The following is a 9,567-nucleotide window of genomic DNA, read 5'->3' as shown; positions in this document are numbered from 1 at the left end:
CACCAGATGGAATAGTAGGAGCAGGCAGGTAGTGCAGGAGTCCCCTGTGGCCATCCCCCTCTCAAACAGATACACCGCTTTGGTTACTGTTGGGGGGAAGACCTCCCAGGGGAAAAGAGCAACAGCGCGGTCCGTGGCACCACGGAGGGCTCTGCTGCACAGCAGGGGAGGAAAAGGGGTGGAAGAGCTATTGTGATAGGGGATTCTATCATAAGGGGTGCTGATAGGCGTTTCTGTGGCCGCAAACGAGACTCCAGGATGGTATGTTGCCTCCCTAATACAAGGGTCAAGGATGTTTCCGAGCAGCTGCCGGAAATTCTGAAAGGGGAGGGTGTGCAGCCAGAGATCGTGGTCCATATTGGTACGAACGACATAGGCAGGAAGAGAGATGAGGTTCTGCAAAGTGAATATAGGGAGTTAGGCAGAAGGTTAAAGAGCAGGACCTCGAGGGTTGTAATCTCAGGATTACTTCCTGTGACACGTGCTAGTGCGGGTAGGAATAGGAGGATTAGGCAAATGAATGCGTTGCTGAAGACTGGCGAAGGCGGGAGGGCTTCAGGTACTTGGATCATTGGGATCTCTTCTGGTGCAGAGGTGACCTGTACAAGAGGGACGGGTTGCATCTGAACTGGAAGGGGACCAATATCCTTGTCGGGAGATTTTATAGTAATACACGGGAGGGTTTAAACTAGTCTTGCAGCGGGGGTGGAACCCAAAGTAGTAGTCTCTCCGATGAGATAGTTGAGGCAAATGGAGAGGTTAAAGCAAGCAAGTCCAGTAGGCAGGCCAGGCAGGGGCAGGACAGGGAACGTGGAAGGTCTGGTAGGCTAAACTGCATTTACTTTAATGCAAGTATCCTTACAGGTAAGGCAGATTAACTCAGAGCATGGATCAGTACATGGGATTGTGATATTGTAGCTATTACGGAAACGTGGTTGAGGGATGGGCAGGACTGGCCACTCAATGTTCCGGGGTACCGATCCTTCCGGCGTGACAGAGGTGGAGGTAAGAGAGGAGGGGGAGTTGCACTATTGATTAGGGAGGACATCAGTACTTAGAGAGGATATCCCGGGGTGAATGTCCAGTGACGCCATACTGGTAGAACTTAGAAATAATAAAAGGGTGATCCCTTTGATGGGATTATACTATAGGCCCCCCAATAGTCAGAGGGAAGTGGAGGAGCATATATGTAGGGAAATCACAGATAGGTATAGGAATTATAGGGTTGTAATAGTAGGTGATTTTAAGTTCCCTAAGATTGACTGGGACTGCCTTCGTGCAAAGGGATCAGATGGGGAAGAATTTGTTCAGTGAATCCAGGATAGTTTTCTGAAGCAGTACGTGGATGGCCCGACTAGAGAAGGGGCTACACTCGACCTCCTCTTAGGAAATTAGGATGGGCAGGTGGTTGATGTGTCATTGGGGGAGCACTTTGGGACCAGTGACCATAACTCTATTAGCTTCAAGATAGTTATGAAAAAGAATAGGACTGGTCCTCAGGTTGAAGTCCTAAATTGGGGGAAGGCTAATTTCCATGGCATCAGACAGGAACTCTCAAAAGATGAATGGGAGAGGCTGTTTACAGGTAAAGGGACGTCTGGCAAGTGGGAGGCTTTTAAAAGTGAGATAGGAAGAGTTCAGGGCCAGCATGTTCCTGTTAGATGGAAGGGCAAGGCTGGCAAGTTTAGGGAACCTTGGTTGACGAGGGATATTGAGGGCCTGGTCAGGACAAAGAAGGAGGCATACGTCAAGTATAGGCAGCTGGGATCGAGCGAGTCCCTCGAGACCTATAGGGGATGTAGGAGAACACTTAAGAAGGAAATTAGGAGGGCGAAATGGGGCCATGAGATTTCCCTGGCAGATAAGATAAAGGAGAATCCTAAAAGATTCTATAAGTATATTAAGAGTAAAAGGGTAGCTAGGGAGAGAGTAGGTCCCCTTAAGGATCAGTGCGGCAATCTATGTGTGAAGCCACGCGAAATGGGCGAGGTCTTAAATGAATATTTCTCGTCTGTATTTACCGTGGAGAAGGTCATGGAAGCTAGTGAGTTCAAGGGAGGAAACAGCGATATCCTGCAGCATATCAACATTGCAAAGGAGGAGGTGTTGGAGGTTTTGAAGCGCATTAAGGTGGATAAATCCCCAGGGCCTGATCAGATGTATCCTGGGATGCTATGGGAAGCAAGGGAGGAGATTGCTGGGGCGCTGGCAGAGATTTTTGTATCATCGTTAGCCACGGGTGGGGTACCGGAAGACTGGAGGATAGCTAATTTGTTAATTAATAAATTAAATAACAAATCATGTCGCCTCTTTCTCTTCTAAACTCTGGAGGAGACAAGCCTAGCTTGTCCAATCTTTCCTCGTAAGACAGCCCACCCATTCCATGTATTAGTCTCGTAAACTTTCTCTGTGCTACCTCCAATGCATTTACATCCTTCCGCAAATAAGCAGACCAGTACAGTACTCAGTACTGCAGAAGAGGTCTCACCAATGTCCTGTAATGCTGAAGCATAACCTCCCTACTATTGTATTCAATTCCCATGGTGATAAATGATAACATTCTATTAGCTTTCCTAATTAAGTGCTGGACCTGCATACTAACCTTTTGCAATTCATGCCCTCGGACACCCAGATTCCTCTGCATCTCAGAGCTCTGCAATCTCTCACCATTTAGAAAAGATGCTTTTTTATTCTTCCTGCCAAAGTGGACAATTTCCGACTTTCCCACATTATACTCCATTTGCCAGGTCTTTGCCCAATCACTTAACCTATCTATATCCCTTTGTAGCCCCCTTCTGTCCTCTTCACAACCTACTTTCCTACCTATCTTTGTGATCAGCAAATTTAGCAACAATACCTTCGGTCCCTTCATCTAAGTCATTTATATAAATTGTAAAAAGTTGAGGCCCCAGCACAGATCCCTGCGGCACACCACTCGTTACTTCTTGCCAACCAGACAATGACCCATTTATGCTGACTCTCTGTTTCCTGTCAGCTAGCCAATCTTCTATCCATGCCAATATGTTACCCCCGACACCATGAGCTTTTATTTTCTGCAATAACCTTTGATATGTCACCTTATCCTTCTGGAAATCGAAATACAATACATCCACTGGTTCCCCTTTATCCACAGCACATGTAACTCCCTCAAAGAACTCCAATAAATTGGTTAAACATGATTTCCCTTTCAAAAGACCATGTTGACTCTGCCTGATTACCTTAATTTTTTCTAAATGCCCTGCTATAACATCCTCTGTAATAGCTCCAAACATTTTCCCTAAGACAAATGTTAAGCGAAATGGCCAGTCGTTTCCTGCTTTCTGTCTCCCTCCCTTTTTGAATAAATGAGTTACATTCACTCCTTTCCAATCTAACGGAACCTTCCCGAATCTAGGGAATTTTGGAATATTAAAACCAGCGCATCAACTATGTCACTAGCCAATTCTGGACCTGGCGACTTGTCAACCCGCAGCTCCAACAATTTGTTTAGTACCACTTCCCTGGTGATTGTAATTTTCTTGAGTTCCTCCATCCCTTCAATTTCCTGATATACGGCTAATACTGGGATGTTATTTGTATCCTCAATAGTGAAGACCGATGCAAAGTATCTGTTCAATTCATCTGCCATCTCTTAATTATCCATTATTAATTCCCCAGACACACTTTCTATAGGACCAACAGTCGCTTTGTTAACTCTTTTCTTTTTAAAATATCTATCGAAACTCTTACTAGTTGTCTTGAAATTTCTTGCGAGCTTTCTCTCATACTCTAATTTTACCTTCCTTATCAATCTTTTAGTCATTCTTTGCTGTTTTTTTAATATTCTGTCCAATCTTCTGACCTGCCTCCCACCTTGGCACAATTATAGGCTTTTTCTTTAAGTTTGATAGTATCTTTAACTGTTTTCGTGAACCATGGATGGTGAGTCCCACCTTCGGAACTTTTCTTTCTCGTTGAAATGCATCTGTTCTGTGTATTCTGAAATATCCCCTTAAATGTCTGCCACTGCATCTCTATTGACTTATCCCTTAACCTAATTTGCCAGTTCACTTTAGCTAGCTCTGCTTTCATGACCTTATAATTGCCCTTATTTAAATTTAAAATACTAGTCTGGGACCCACTCTTCTCTCCCTCAAACTGAATGTAAAATTCAATCATATTATAATCGCTACTACTTAGGGGCACCTGAACTATGAGGTCATTAATTATTCCTATCTCGTTGCACAATGCCAGGTCTAGTATAGCCTGCTCTCTGGTTGGCTCCAGAATGTATTGTTCCAAGAAATTATCCCCAAAACATTCTATGTACTCCTCATCTAGGCTACCTCTGCCCATCTGAATTTTCCAGTCTATATGTACATTAAAATCCCCCATAATTATCACAGTACCTTTCTGACAAGCTGGCATTATTTCTTCCTTCATATCCCATCCGACAGTGTGGTTAATGTTTGGTGGCCTGTACACCACCCCCACAAGTGACTTCTTGCCTTTATGATTTCTCATTTGTACCCAAACTGCTTCTACATCGTGATCTCCTGAACTTAGGTCATCCCTCTCTATTACGCTAATACCATTATTAATTAACAGAGCTACCCCACCACCTTTTCCTCGCTTCCTGTCCTTCCAAAATGCCATGTCACCTCCAATATTCACATCCCAATCTATGTCGCCCTGCAGCCATGTCTCTGGAATGACTATCAGATCGTACTTATTTATTCTATTTGTGCTCTCAGTTCATCTGTTTTGTTTCGAATGCTCCATGCATTCAGATACAGAGCATTTAGTTTTGTCCTTTTATTATTTTTGTCACCTCTAGCCTTATCTGTCGATTTACTCTTAGATTTGTACATTCTGTCCCTTCCTGTCACAGTCTGTTTATCATTTCCCATATTTATACCTTTCTCTCTTGCCTTGTCTCTCCTCCTTGATTCACCATATCTTCCCAAATTTGATCCCTTGCCCCCACTATTCAGTTTACAACCGTCTCTACTTCTCTAGTTATTTGGCTCGCTAGAACACCAGCACCAGCACGGTTCTGGTGTAGATGTCCCAACGGTACAGCCACCACTTTCCCCAGTACTGGTGCCAATGCCCCACGAACCAAAACCCACAACTGCCACACCAGTCTTTCAGCCGCACACTACTTTCTCTAATCTTATTTGTCCGATGCCAATTTGCACATGGCTCAGGTAATAATCCAGAGATGATTAACTTTGAGGTTCTGCTTCTTAATTTGCTGCCTAGTTCCTCATACTGACTTTGCAGAACCTCTATCCTTGTCCTGCCTATGTCGTTGGTACCGACATGGACCACGACGACTGGATCCTCCCCCTCCCATTGTATGTTTCACTCCAGCCCTGAGCAGATGTCCTGAATCCTGGCACCGGCAGGCAACACAGCCGTCTGGACTCTTGCTCTTTGCTGCAGAGAACAGAGTCAATCCACCTTACTATACTGTCCCCTACTACCACTACATTCCTTTTTTCTCCCTCTTTGAGCCGCAAACGCTTACTGCAGACGTGTTTGCCCTGGATCACACTGGCATCCAGGAACTCCCACATGCTGCAGCTGTGAAACATCACCTGTCCTGTCATCCTTAACGTGTTTCAATTAACTACTTAAATATTTTATTCAATTATTCATTTTACTGTATATTTTATTGAACTTACCACTAGTTTGTTTACTATTTTAAACGTTAGGACTAAAATGGATCTTAATCACTGACCAGATGCGCATCAAGCAGGTCGGTTCTTCCAAACCAATCAACTACCTGCTTGCCTGTGATGTCACAGCTTACCAGATCCTCACCAAACAGCTCCTTCCACTGCACCGAAGAAAGAACCAAATCCTGTATCCTCACTCCAGCGGCTCTCTGTTTCCCTGCTCTCACTCTCCATTGTGACGTCACTCCCCGATTTTTTTCCCCTGCTCTGCTCCTCTCTCTCGCTCTGTCTCCGAGTCTGTGCTTTTGACGCATTTCTTCATTTGTTGTTCCGTTGTGCTCCTCTGTTTCTGGTCCAAAATCTGACTCTGGTGGGACTAGAACCCACAACCTTTGAATATCTTCTGAATCAGTATTTAGAAGTCCAACACACTATTCATTGCGCCACAGAGCCTCACACCTTTTTATCTACATCACTAAGGCCTTTGATCTTGTCAGCAGAGACGGCCTCTTCAAACTGCGATGGAACATCGGCTGCCCTCTTGACCTCTTAGGCATCATCTCTTCTTTCCACGAGAACATGCACAGTTCCATCAGTTGCAATGGAGCAACATCAGATGCTTTCAAGATCAGCAGTGGGGTAAAGCAGGGCTGCACGCTGGCGCCAACTCTCTTAGGAACAGAGGAACATCGGAGTAAGCCATTCAGCCCGTCGATCCTGCTCTGCCATTCAATTCGATCATGGCTGATCACCTACCTCAAAGCCCCTTTCCCGTGCTATCCCCATATCCCTTGATGTCATGAGTATCAAGATTTCTATCAATTTCTGTCTTGAACATGCTCAATGATTGAGCTGCCACAGCCCTCTGGGGCACAGTATTCCAATGATTCACCACCGTCTGAGTGAAGAAATTCCACCCATCTCAGTTTTAAATGGCCTACTCCTTATTCTGAGACGATGTCCTTTGGTTTTAGACTCACCAACCAGGGCAAACATCCTGTCTACATCCACACTGTCACGCCCTGTAAGAATTTTGTCAGTTTCAATCAGATCACCTCTCATTCTTCGAAACTTTAAGGAATACAGGCCCAGTTTCCTCATAAAACAATCCCACCATCCCAGGGATTAGTCTGGTGGCATAAAAACAAGAAATGCTGGAACCACTCAGCAGGTCTGGCAGCATCTGTGAAAAGAGAAGCAGAGTTAACGTTTCAGGTCAGTGACCCTTCTTCGGAACTGACATATATTAGAAAAGTCACAGGTTATAAGCAAGTGAGGTGGGGGTGGGGCAAGAGATAACAAAGGAGAAGGTGTAGTTTGGACAAGGTCACATAGCTGACCAAAAGGTCATGCAGCAAAGGCAAACAATATGTTAATGGTGTGTTGAAAGACAAAGCATTAGTACAGATTAGGTGTTAACGGACTGAATATTGAACAGCAGCAAGTACAAACCTGAAAAAAACAGTAGGTAAGCAAACTGAACAAACTGAGATGAAATGAAATAAGTGCAAAAAAAAAGATTAGTCTGTTGACCCTCTGTTTCACTCCCTCTTTGGCAAGTATATCCTTCATATGATGAGGAGACTGAACTGTACACAATACTCCAGTGCGGATTCACCAAGGCTCTATAGAATTGCAGCAAGACATCTTTACTCCTGTACTCATGACCCCTCGTGTGGGTACAACATACCATTTGCCTTCCTAATTGATTGCTGCACCTGCACAAGAGCTTTTAGTGTCTCAGGAACAAGGACACCCAGGTCCCTTTGGACATCAATACTTCCCAACCTCTCACCATTTAAGAAATACTCTGTCTTTCTGTTTATTCTACCAAAGTGGATAACTTCACACTTATTCACATTATATTCCATGTTCCTGCCCATTCACTGCGCCGTCCAGGTCCCCTAGAAGCCTCTCTGCATCCTCCTCACAACTCACACTTCACCTAGCTTTGTGTCATCTGCAAACTTGGAAATATTGCATTTAATCCCCACATCCAAATCATTTATATAGGTTGTTAACAGCTGTGGCTCCATCACTGATCCTTGCAGTACCCCAATAGTAACAGCCTGCCATCCTGAGGAGGACCCGTTATTCCTGCTCTCTGTTTTCGGTCTGTTAACCAATTCTCAATCCATATCAGTATATTATCCCCAAGCCTATGTGCTCTAATTTTGTTTACTCACCTCCTGTGTGGGACCTTACCAAAGGAAAATACAAATACCACACATCCACTGGTTCTCCTTTATCTGTTCTATAGGTAACATCCTCAAAAAACTCAACAGGTTTTTCAAACCTGTTTTCCTTTTCATAAATCTATGTTGACTCTGCCCAATCATATCATCATTTTCGAACTGTCTAGTTATCACATCCTTTATAATTGGCATATTCTTCTCCATGCTGCTATTGTACACTTTCAATGACTCAGATGGGGTGTTCACCTGCACATCAGAGCTGACGACAAGCTGTTCAACTTGGCAAGACTGTGCGCCAAGACCAAAGTGGGTAAATTCCTAGTCTGCGAGTTGCTATTTGCTAATGATGCTGTGCTGACATCCCATAATGAAGTTCAGTCACAGCAGCTTGTAGATCGGTTCTCCCTGGCCTGCAAAGAGTTTGGACTGACGATCAGCATCAGGAAGATGAAAGTTATGGGTCAGGACGTAGAGACTCCACTTTCCATCAACATCGACAACCTCACTTTGGAGGTTGTCAACAGCTTCACATACCTTCAATCAACAATCACCAGCAATCTGTCCCTTGATGCTGAAATCAGCACCAGGATTTCCAATGCTGCAGCTGTCATGTCAAAGTTGAGAAGACAAGTGTGAACCGACAGCAAACTGACCGAAAATACAAAGCTCCACGTGCACCAGGCTTGTGTTCTCAGCACCCTCCTTTATAGTAGAGCAGCATCAACAACTTATACAAACCAAAAAAAGCGGCTGAACAGCTTCCACCTCCACTGCCTCAGATGGATACTGGGCATCTCCTGGCAGGACAGAGTGCCGAATGCAGAAGTACACCAGCGTGCAGGGATCCACAGCATGGTTGCCCTCTTGAGTCAGCGGTGATTCTGTTGACTGGGCCAAATGGATGACGGTCACATTGCCAAATACATGCTCTATGGTGAGCACGAGATCAACAGGTCTGGGAAAAATGTCAAGTCATTTGGAGAGGTTTGAGTTAATTCAGGAGAGTGGGCATGGATTTATCAATGGGAGTTCATGCTTGACGAATCTAACTGCATTTGTTGATAAACTATCTGAGAATGCTGATGAAGGGAATGCAGTGGATGTTGTTTATATGGATGTTACGAAAGCATTTTATAAAGTACCACATAAAAGGGTGGTTAACAAAATTGAGGTTCATGGATTAGGAGGGTCAGTGTCCATTTGGAGAGTAAATTGTTTTAAAGACTGAAAACAGCGAGTCATATGAAATGGTTCTTGGTCAGACCGGAGGATAGTCGACAGTGGTGTTCCCCAAGGGTCAGTGCGAGAACCACTGCTTTTTTTGCTAAAGGTAAGTGACTTGGATCTTGGAAGACAGAGTAGAATCTCAAAATATGCCGATGACACCAAACTTGGAGGAGTGGCAAACAGTGAGGATGATTTGAACTGCTTGCAACAGGACAGTGATAGGCTCGCAGAATGGGCAGACAGGTGGCAGATGGAATTTAATAGTGACAAGTGTGAGGTGATGTATTTTGGCATAAGGAATAGGGAGAGGCAATATCTACTTAATGGCACAGTTCTAAAGAGTGTGCTGGAATAGAGGGACTTGGGGTTCATGTGCATCGATCTTTGAAGGTGGCAAGAAATATTGCGAGAGTGGTTAGCAAAGCATATGGGATCTTGGGCTTTATAAATAGAGGCATTGAGTACAAAAGCAGGGAAGTTAT

Source organism: Heterodontus francisci, unplaced genomic scaffold (assembly GCF_036365525.1).
Source record: "Heterodontus francisci isolate sHetFra1 unplaced genomic scaffold, sHetFra1.hap1 HAP1_SCAFFOLD_121, whole genome shotgun sequence".
In the NCBI taxonomy this organism is placed as follows: Eukaryota; Metazoa; Chordata; class Chondrichthyes; order Heterodontiformes; family Heterodontidae; genus Heterodontus; species Heterodontus francisci.
Note: the sequence above shows the minus strand (reverse complement) of the source record.